This window comes from Acinonyx jubatus, chromosome F2 (assembly GCF_027475565.1).
Source record: "Acinonyx jubatus isolate Ajub_Pintada_27869175 chromosome F2, VMU_Ajub_asm_v1.0, whole genome shotgun sequence".
NCBI classification, from domain to species: Eukaryota; Metazoa; Chordata; class Mammalia; order Carnivora; family Felidae; genus Acinonyx; species Acinonyx jubatus.
Window position 1 is genome coordinate 53,618,271 of NC_069394.1, and position 11,951 is coordinate 53,630,221.

Sequence of the window (11,951 nt, forward strand, 5' to 3'; positions counted from 1 at the left end):
TTTTTCTCTTTTTTTTTTTTTTTTTTTAGTGTGAGAGAGATAGAGAGCTTGAGAGAGCTTGAGCAGTAGAGGGAGAGGGAGAATCTTAAGCAGGTTCTACGCCCAGCATGGAGCCTGACATGGGGCTCAATCTCATGACTCTGGGATCATGACCTGAGTCGAAATCAGGAGTCAGACATTTAACTGACTGAGCCACACAAGTGCCCCTCATCATGTGTGTTTCTTAAAATACTATTTAAGTAGGAAAATTAGATAAATGATCTCTTCATTATTCTGCAGTAGCCCTAGACTCAACAAGGGATTATAAATCAAGTCAGGTATTTCAAAGTTATATGCCATGTGGTTGTCATCCAAAAAATAATAGTTATAAGAACTGGGCCCACATGAGCTTTCATGGTCTTATCCAAGCTGCTGCCTGGGTGCAAAATATTATTAGTCACCTTACCCAGTAAACACTCAAAGCTGGATGTAGCCCATGGGCTAGGATATAATTTTCATGAGTGCCTACTCAATGGTAAATAATGAAGAGCTATGAGCCAGGAAAGGAACTTGGTAAATTTTATATGTAAAGGGATGTGGCACAGTTAGTGATAATTTCATGGTCTCTTGTGTCACTCAGAATAGATTAAAGGAGATTAATGTAAATTAGGACCTTTTCCCAGTTCTCTAGGTTAACGTGCACCATGACACTTGGGAATTGTCACAACATGTGACTTGATAAGATGATATACGTAGAAAACATCCAGTCCAGAGCCAGACACATAGCAGAAGTTTTTGTCTCTTCTATTTTGTAATTACCCAGAACAGTGTTTGGCATATCGTAGATACTCAATACGTATTTATTAAATAAGTGGATAATGGGAATGTAAATTAGCGCAGGCACTATGGAAAATAGTATGGAGGCTCCTCAAAAAATTAAAAAGATATTTCTATTTCTGGATATTTATTCAAAGAAAATGAAGACACTAATTTGAAAAGATATATGCACCCCTACGCTCATTACAGCATTATTTGCAGTAACCAAGACATGGAAGCAGCCCAAGTGTCCATCAGTAGATGAGTGGATAAAGATGTGGTGTAGATACACAATGGAATATTACTCAGCCATAAAAAGCAATGAAATCTAGGGGCATCTGGGTGGCTCAGTCAGTTTAAGTGTCTGACTTTGGCTCAGGTCATGATCTCATGGTTTGTGGGTTGGAGCCCCACATCGGCCTTTGTACTGACAGCTCAGAACCTGGAGCCTGCTGCAGATTCTGTGTCTCCCTCTCTCTCTGCCCCTCCCCTGCTCGCACTCTGTCTCTCTCTGTCTCTCAAAAATGAATAAACATAAACAAATTTTTTTAAAAGAATGAAATCTTACCATTCACAATAACATGATGGACCTAGAGAGTGTTATGCTAACTGAAATAAGTCAGGCAGAGAAAAACAGATACCATATGATTTCACTTATATGTGGAATCTAAAAAAAGAAACAAACCCAAAAACAAAAAAAAACAGCGAAACAGAAACAGACTATAAATACAAAGAACAAACTGGTGGTTGCCAGACGAGAGAAGGGGTTGGGGATGCATGAAATAGAAGAGGATTAAGAGGTACAAACTTATAAAAATCACAGGGATGAAAAGTAAAGCATAGGGAATAAAGTCACTAATACTGTAATAACTTTGGTGACAAATGGTAACTGCAGTTTTTATGGTGAGCATTTTGTATTACATATAATTGTCAAATCACTTGGCTGTACACCTGAAACCTAAAATATAGTAATATATGTCAGCTATACTTCAACTAAAACATTGGGTGGCTCAGTCAGTTAAGCATCCAACTCTAGATTTTGGCTTGGGTCATGATCTCACAGTTTGTGAGTTCGAGTCCCACATAGGGTACTGCTCTGCCAGTGTGGAGTGTGCTTGGGATTCTCTCTCTCTCTCTCTCTCTCTCTCTCTCTTTCTCTAAGTAAATAAACTATAAAATATGTTTAAAAATTTTTTTTAAAAAGTAACTTTTAGAGAAAAAGTGAAAAAAAAAGTAAGGGTTCAGTAATGTTAGCCAACACTGTGTTAGATTTCCAACACAAAAGAGAAAATGCTCTCCATGGAAGATGTGACAAGGCTGAGGAAACTGGAAAAATTGCAGCTCAACCTATTATGCAGAGGGAAACTAGTTAAAACTCCAGACGAAACAAAAAAGAGTGAAACTTATGAAAGATAATAAAAAAGGAGGCAGCTTTTGGAAAACTGAGAACATGAAAACAGGTGGTCTGACAAAAACTAGAGAAATACTAAAATACACAAACCCTATCACCAAACTTTAAGAACAATCTAGCTTTGTTCCAAGTTAGAGGCAGGATGAAGCCCATGAGAGCAAACAGACCAGATACTATATTCACATGGACTATATTTCTTAATTACATACAGGATTAGCACACTAACACCAATTCAACCACCTAGATTTCTGCTCTCCACCCTCCCTCATAACACGCAGAGAGGGGACCAAGGAAGGACACTGATGGGCCAAGTCCTGAGTTGGAGGGATAAAAAGTAATATTCTGGGGAACCAAACACCAGAGTTACCATGATGCATTGCAGAAAGAAGCAGAGCTGTGGTGAGATTTTTTTCAAGTAAAGTTTTTTTTTTTTAATTAAAATGTAATGCATACAGAAAAGTACACACATTTTAAGTATAGAGCTTGATGAATGTTTACAAAGTGAAAACACCCATATAACTATCACCAAGATCAAGAAATGAAACATAACATTTGAATTTTTTAAAAGTTTTCTTAGGTCTTGACTGGCTTCATTTGAGATCCTTTTAGGCCAGTTTTCTAAATACGCTCACTCAATACATAAATATCTCCAAATGGTAATTTGGATTATATTTGGAAATATAATCACAGTGCTTGTATTCAAAGAGTTAATACAGTCTTCTAAATCATAAATACAGAAACCTTTTGGTTTCACCTTGGCAGAAGAGGAGGGCTGTAGAACTAGAGCATGTCTGTGGAATCAGAAAACAACACAAAACAAAACAAAATTTTATAATGGCCAACTCCTACCTGCAAACCCATAGATCTCATTTAGGGGACTGTAAGTCTCAATTATAAAACCAGATAAAGAACCCACTGGAGCTTTAAGGAGATTGACATTTTAGCTAGTTTCTCCACAAAGTGTCACAAGTACACACATAAGCTATACAATAGGCACTTTATGAATTACATTTTATCTCTCATGGGAAGTTAATAAGAGACTAAGAAATCATTTAAGATTACTTAGAGTAATATGAGATTAATCTCTAGGAACTGTCTTTCCCACAGTTCATGGGTTCCTCTGCAGTTCATAAACATGAAGCACAGTTTCAATGGTAACTGAATCTGTTGAAAAGGAAGTTAAATTTGAACATGATAAATTCAGATATCAAGCCTTGTAATGGAGAAGAGAATGTGATAGTAAAATCATTATTTAACTCGTTGGGACTGAAAACAAGGTGAAAGCGTACTAAACTTGGATCCTCTGACATGGAATTCTTCTAAATAAATCACCAAGCAATCTTACAGTTTGGGGATATGCTTACTTTAAGAGAAATATTGAAAGAAAAACACATGGCTATTTTAATCATTTTGAGTTGGGGAAGGGCTTTCTATATAAGACACCAAAGGCAGACACCATAAAGAGAATAAAAATGTGAAAATGTTAAAAAACTGGTCTATGCCTTTATATTAAAAATCTATAGAGCAAAAAGGTAAGATAACAGATAAAACAATGTTTAAAAGGGTTTTTTTTTTTTTATGTTTATTTATTGAGACAGAGGGACAGAGTGCAAGCAGGGGAGAGGCAGAGAGAGGGAGACACAGAATCTGAAGCAGGCTCCAGGCTCTGAGCTGTCAGGACAGAGCCTGACATGGGGCTCCAACTCAAGAACTGCAGAACTGCAAGATCATGACCTGAGCCTAAATCAGATGCTCAACAGACTGAACCACCCAGGTGCCCCTGTAGGATTTTTTTTTTTTTAATGTAATTAATTTGTTGGGCTTAATTCATTCTATGCCTCTGTCTGTGCTGGCCAATTTGTAATCTGTTTTGGGTGGGATATGGATCTTGCAGAAACAGGCTTTTGTAATTACATCAAAATAACTTCTAACAAAGTTTTTATTGAATACCAAGAATTATACTTAATTGGGGTGGCAGGTAAATTACAAGGATGCAGGTTAGCACTGCTCAAGAGCACTCAGGGCCTTTGAAAGACTCTCAAATCTAGGTTTAAATTCCAATCCTATACTTGCTAGCTGGCAGTTTATTACGTTTATGACCCACAGTTTTTTAATATATGAAATGGACCTAAATACCTACCATACAAAGTTTAAATGATGATGATTAAATGACATAATGTATATTAGGCCTTTGAGAGAGTACTTGGCAAGCAAAACATTTCTGAATACGTGGCCACTATTAATGCTCAATATTCCTTTGTGGCAGTCATTTAAGAAAAAAAACAGCAATACTTAAGCAGGACAGATTATAAAAAAGAAGCATGTATAATGAAGTTTGAGGAGTTTCCACAGGACAACACTAAGGTAAGGTCTTCAATAACAAGTCAATTTTGTCTCAGTAAAGTTATAAAAGCAATGGGAAAAATTTACAAGTAAAGAAAGAAATGGAATTTATAAAATCTACTAGTGCATTCCATGAACATGTTTGGTTTCTGAAAAAGTGAAGTCATTGTGATTCTAGACCTGAAATGAAGGTGTTCACCCTGCCTCTAAATTTTATGGTTTTAGGATTTGGATGGAAATGTGGGACATCTTTAGGGATCCTCTGTACCATCAAAAGTACATTTTCCTATAAGGTTTGCATCTAACTGAAGGAAACTTACATGTGACACTGATATACTTCATGGCAGAAGATGAAATATTTGAAGGGAAGCATTCAGCTAGAGAAGGAGTCAGCAAGCTCCGGCCCAAATCCGACCTGCCAGTCATTTTTGAATGACTGGCAAACTAAGAAGAGGGAGAATGGTTTTACATTTTTAAATGGTGGGAAAAATTTTTTCATGGCATGTGAAAATTACATGAAATCAAATTTCGGTGTGCCTAAGTAAAATTTTAAAGGAACACAGCCACATCCACTTGCTTAAGTAGTGTCTGTGTCTGTATTCCCAGTACCGTGGCAGAGTTGACCAGTTCTGATAGACACCATATGGCCCGCAAAGCCAAAAATATTTACTACTTGACCCTTTTCTAGAAAAAGTTTGCTGACTGCTGGGCTTGACATAAGCTTAGGTGTATAGTAATATAGATGACTATTGTAATAATTTTGAACTGGAGAAGGTCTTTCTAAACACACAAATATAGTGCAGTTGTTAAAATGATGAAGTAGACCCATACTGTTCGTTAACGTAAAAAGATGTTACGATGTGATTCAATGGGGAAAAAAAGTGCAGATTATAGAACAGAGCATATAATATGATTACATTGTTTAAAATATAAAAATAGGAGCGCCTGGGTGGCTCAGTCGGTTAAGCGTCCAACTTCGGCTCAGGTCATGATCTTGCGGTCTGTGGGTTCGAGCCCCGTGTCGGGCTCTGTGCTGACAGCTCAGAGCCTGGAGCCTGTTTCAGATTCTGTGTCTCCCTCTTTCTCTCACCCTCCCCTGTTCATGCTCTCTCTCTGTCTCAAAAATAAACAAATGTTAAAAAAAAATTAAAATATAAAAATAGATCAAACAATTGCTCGATCGACGAATTGATAGATTGTGAAAGGGTGATAATGTATTTTGCCACCAGTTGGCATGGACACCAAACCACCAGAACAGCTGCTGTTTGTAAATAACTGATATGCTTATTTATCACTGTACATCCCTGAAAACCAGTCCTGGAAATAGATATATATGCATAAACATTATTTGGAAGAATATACAATAAATGCTAACAATGACTGTTTCTGGGTGGTGAGATTATGGGTAGTTTTTCATGTCTTTAATTTATTCATGCTTTTCTGTATTTCATGTCGTTTTTTTTTTTTAAACTAACAGCACCAGTATCCTTACAGTCGGGGGAAAAAAAAGCTATATCTGTTTGGAAAATGCAATAAAGCAACTTATCAAATAGCATAATTTCCAAAAACTGTGAAATGGAAATGATGTTTCCTAAAATAAGAAATGCCTTGATTTATATTTATCATATAGTTTTGTTTCTTTTTAATGTTTATTTACTTTGAGGGTGAGGAGGGGCAGGGAGGAAGAGAATCCCAAGCAGACTCCCTGCTGTCAATGTAGAGCCCCATGCAGGGCTTGATCCCACAAACCATGAGATCATGACCTGAGCCAAAATCAAGAGTTGGATGCTTAACTTACTGAGCCACCTAGGCAACCCTCATTTAATATTCTGATTAAAATAAATGTTCATTGAAGAAAATTTGGAAAATACAGTACAGGGTAAAAAAATAATAAATTATCCTAAAAGTTAACATTTTTGTGTATTTATTTAGGTTTCATTTTTTTATCTTAATTTTTATATTAATTTATATCCCAATACCATCTCGTCTTAATATTGAGACAAGATAATACACTAAATTATCAAACGTTCTTTGAAAATATTAACGGGTACCTAATATAATGATAACCTACCATAGTTTATTTATCCGTACATGACTGGAAATGTTATTTTTCTTTTTATGATTTTATTTTTCAGCAATTTCTAAACCCAATGTGGGGCTCAAACTCACAATCCCAAGATCAAGAATTGCATGCTCTACTGACTGAGCCAGCCAGGCGCCCCTATTTTCTTTCTTATAAATAACACTTTGAAAAATATCCTTGTATAAAAATCACCTCTCCTGTGGTACAGTTTTCTAGAAGTGCATTTGGGGGGGGATACACATTTTTTAATAACTCTTGAAACCAAAATTATTACCAAATTGCTTTCCAGAGAGCCTCTTCTGGGAGTCCCGAAAATTTCAATTAACTCATACTTGCCAATTTAGAACATTACAGTTTTTAAAAATAATGGCATCCGTTTTCTAGAAAAAAACATTGAAAACTAGTTGAATTACTTTTGTATATTTGCCAGGTAAATGGTATTTTGATGGCAAGTGCTATTATGGTAGCACTATCCTGATGACAGTTGTACAATAAATCATGGACCTGAAATTTTATTGAAAGGTTTAAAAAAAATTTTTAACAATAGGTTTTTAAGGAAGAACTTTATCTGTAACTCTTATTTCTGTAGATTTTTCTTTTCCAAAAAAGTGATGGCCTTCTCTTAATCCACCACATGGGACTACTCTGATCTTACAGTATTTTAATTTCAGTTGTTAGTGATAAAGAACTTTTAGCATTTATATTAGACCTAGATCATAATCATTCTACTAAACCGTCAAGGAAAAAAAAAAAAAAAACAACTATGTTCTATTTATAGCATGATATCTGCCATTGATATGTATGTTTGTAAATTAACATTCAAAAGGACTTTTTTAGTTCTGCGGAGTATTTTTCATGCACTTAGTATGTGGTAGCATCAAAAACCTGCAGTGGTATGGTTGTTTACTTAAAAAGTAAATACCAAAACTTAATGTTTAGGCTTAGATGCTTTAATGAAATGACTTAGAACTATCAAGTGGAGCAAGCGTTTGAAACACATAACTAAACCTTTCTCACCAAACCTTAAGTGCTACCAAACACCATTTAATATAATCCTGATACCATCTCATCTTAATTTATATTACATTTCTAGAATCTTATCTAGCATCACATAGTTCTTTAGTGGGTATTTCTATCTCTACTTCATGTGTGCTACCAATCCTAATTAGTATTCTTTCATATAACTGAATCACTGGCTTTGGTTGACTTTTTCAGGAGGTCCTGATCAGCTACCAACAGGACAACTTACAATTGGCTGTTCTATTTTCTCATTTGACAAAAGCAAAAACCTGGAGAAAAGAGGCATGTGGACCATACACTGCAAACATAGAACTTCGCAACACCTTCACCAGTAGAAGGTGGTTCTTTCAACTCTCTTCAAAGAAATTCACTAGATAGCACTAAGTGTCATTGGACTTAGTACGATTTGTTACCCTTAACACTGGTCAGCGATTTCTAATTTTACAAACAATTGGAAAGAGAATGCGTAAGAAATAGCTCTTAGAAACTTTTTATTTGTATAGAGAACATTTAAGACGTATATTCAAACATTTTTATGAACAAGGATTTAATGGGTTCCATGATATTGGTCATATGAAGATCATTCCAATATACTAATGTGTTTGCTGAATGAATGTTAAATAATTTCACAAAAGGAATTTCCATCCATTTAAGAAAATCTGATTTCAATACCTGTTTACAACAACAAAAAAGTGACTTAAGATTTCTTCATGTAGTGAAAGTAATAAATCACTTGCCACTAAGTCTCCATACATTCTGTATTGAAAAAATTGGTTGAAGCCGACAGGGAATTTCAGAAAGTTCCTAAATATAGGCTTGGGCCTTTTTGACCCTGTCTTGAGCACAGGAACTACTATGAGTCATTTAAAAAGTCTTGCACATAACAGGAAAAACTTTAATTGCACCCAGCTTTCCCTGGTAAGAATGGGCACAGCACAGGAACTCTGGTTACCTCCTGGCTTGAGCAAGGGAAAATCCGCTAGGGGTTGGGTGTGTATGTGTGTGCACGCTCCTTTTTTAAATGTTTGGGCATTTGCCCAGTCCTGTGGCTATGGCATTCCTGGGCAGGGCATGCTGGTAGTGGAAATAGTGAAGGTCATTCAAACCACTAAATTCTCTACAATATGGAAACTGGCAGACCTACCCCCCAAGCATAAGTTCTCCACCCTCTCCGTCCACCTCCACCCCACATCTAAAACATTAGGTCTCAGAATATTAATTACGTTGTCTTTTTTTTTTTCCAACGTTTATTTATTTTTGGGACAGAGAGAGACAGAGCATGAACGGGGGAGGGGCAGAGAGAGAGGGAGACATAGAATCGAAAACAGGCTCCAGGCTCCGAGCCATCAGCCCAGAGCCTGACGCGGGGCTCGAACTCACGGACCGCGAGATCGTGACCTGGCTGAAGTCGGACGCTTAACCGACTGCGCCACCCAGGCACCCCAATTACCTTAGGTCTTTATTCTAGTAGGCACTCAAAGGGAAGCTTAAAAATCCCAACTATTGTAATTATGAGGATTGTATAGTGTTTATAATGATCAACTTAGATTACAAATATATAAATACAGAAACAAAAATCCTCTTTTAGAAGCTGGTGAGAATGAGGATGATATAGTGAGGGATTTATTCATAGAATAGCTTCATCATGAAAAATTACATCTGGATCAAAGATAATTTGTTTTTTGACTACCAATATTCAAACTGCAATTGGCAACACTTTTAGACTTGGGGGAGACCTCCTAATCACAAGTGTGAGGTCACAGATATCCACCTTAAAGCGGGGAGAAGTAAATAAGTCTTATCTTGAATGCCAACACCAAAGGATCAGGAATGACTGCCCCATAGCACCTCATGGAGGATTCTAAGGCTATGTTGGTGATCTGTGAGAAATAGTTTTTAGCCATTGGCTCTGTCTCCCTCAAATGTGGGAGAGTGGGGTGGTGGCACACTGACCTTGTATCTACCATTCCTGACTTAAACTAAGGCATTAATCAGCACACCAAGATTGAGTCCAAAGTCTGTCGCCTAGTAGCCATAACCCCTTGGGCTAATTCCCTTAAGCCTCAGTTTCCTCATTTGTAAAATAAGGATAATAAAAATGCTTCATCTTACAAGTTTTTAAAGGATTAATGCATGAAAGAAAATATTTAAAGCAGGGTCTGGCATATAAGCACTCTATAAATAAAAGCTACTATTAGCTATGATCGTCCATTAATACTTTAAGATTAAGTTGGCAGTTAAAAATTTTTTAAAAAACACTAGGCCATGAAAGCCTAAGGAATAAGACAAAAGTGAAGCTGTTGTAGAGGTCTGGCTGAAGGCCCAGGGCCCCACCTACTCTGCACCAGCTAACCCCATACCCAGAGAGGCATCTTCAAAGAACCCCTACAATCCTACAGCACAGTTTGAAAAATCCCTGAAGAAGGTTATTTAGAAGTGAAAACAATGCTCCTCTTTTGAGGTTTGCGCTGCATTTGTTAGCCAGTTAGGCTTAAATAAGAAAGGTCATAGTCAGGGCAAAATGGTCAAATTTATGGTACAGAGAAATACATAATGAAGAAACTTTTCCTGGAAGTTAGGTACTGGAAATCAGGCAGTAAATTTAGATGGTTACCATTATAATAAAAAAAATTTTAATTGACATTATTTTTGCAAATAAAATAGGATTAAAATTCCCTTCAGGTTAGCTTGGGCATGAAGTGGATCCTTAGCTTTGTATTTATATCTAAAACAAAGATGGATGTAGTTGAAAGAATTAGCCAAAGATCAGATAAAAGTAAACAAGGAGCTGATAAAGTAGGGAACTCAAAGAGATGAAGGTAAACAATGTGTGAATACCTGTCAAGCATGAATGCAGAAAGGGAAAATAAAATGTTTAAACAATGCACTCCTTTACAATTTCACATAATTTTACTAGATTATTTAAAAATGAATAGTTACTAGCAATTATCCTACAAAGTATATTTTCTCTTTAAGGATGGATTTATTTATTTGAAAAAATTTTTTTAAATGTTTATTTACTTTTTAAAGAGACAGAGTGCAAGCAGGGGAGGGGCAGAGAGAGAGGGAGATGGAATCCGAAGCAGGTTCCAGGCTCTGAGCTGTCAGCACAGAGCCCTATGCGGGGCCCCAAATCACCAACCATGAGGTCATGACCTGAGCTGAAGTCAGACGCTTAACCCAGGTGCCCCAAGGTTGGATTTTAAAATAGAAATGCCTTGGCGTGTTTGAGGAGTTTCTGCTAATTAGTTACTGTAGAATACAACAGCATGTATGGTAATTTTGATTACTGTTTACTAAAGAAAAAACAAAGGGTCTCTAATAGAGCTAAAGAAATATACATGATCTGAATAATAATAATGATCCCATATACCAAATGAACACATTAAAGAAAAACATTCTTTAATTACCAAATTTACCTGTTCAAACATGTAAAATTCATGACACTCCATAGTTTATTCTGAAAGCTTTCTAAATCACATCTACAAATCATGAAAACTTTTTCTCGAGGAATCCTCTTTGCAATGGAGTGTACCTCATGAGGCTTATGGAAATCCTTTCTCCAATGTCCATGAATGAGAGCCATATAAATGAGTTATAGCTTTACTTTTTACAAGCACTGGAAAACTTTCAACTCTGAAACTAAAGGGATTAAATATATACCATATTCTGATTACTAATCCCACAATGAAAATATTCTAAACATACTTAAATGATTACAATGGAATTCAATTATATAGTACATTAATCTTCAGTTTCAGTTGCTTAAGATTTTACTTTACTGTCATGCTTAAGTTTGGCTTCTGTGTACCTGTGGCTAAAAAAAAAAAAAAATACTAACAGTTTGTTTTTTTAAGATATACAAAATACAGGGGTGACACAGTTAAGTGTCCAACTTTAGCTCAGGTCATGATCTCATTCATGGTTTGGGAGTTCGAGCCTTGCATCAGACTCTGTGCTGTCAATGCAGAACCTGCTTTGGATCCTGTCTGTCTGTCTGTCTCTCTCTCTCAAAAAAAAAGATATACAAAACGCAATTGTCTCATTAATCATCCCCAACAATGACTGTTAATAAAGGTGCTAATATAAGAAAAAAGATTCTATTAAAAAGGACATTAATGACAGTATGATATATCGGGAAAATTCTCAAGTCAGATTTTTCAAGTCAATTCCTTTATAATATGCTGAAAACACTTTTACAGTGGCAAGCAAGCTAATTCAAATTTCTGCTTGCAGAAAATATTACATCTGCATCATTTATGCCTGGTTTCCCAAAAATGGCAGTTCTGAGGTCTAGAA

General features: G+C 36.2%; 1 long non-coding RNA gene across 1 annotated transcript; it reads right to left on the reverse strand.

Moving 5' to 3' along the window:
* Positions 1-2,011: 2,011 nt before the first annotated feature.
* On the reverse strand, positions 2,012-6,806 carry LOC128312920 (uncharacterized). Its single transcript, XR_008292877.1, has 2 exons — positions 3,911-6,806; positions 2,012-3,870 (listed from the first exon to the last, which is right to left on the reverse strand). It is a non-coding gene; the product is annotated as an uncharacterized LOC128312920 (long non-coding RNA).
* Between the last annotated feature and the right edge of the window lie 5,145 nt (positions 6,807-11,951).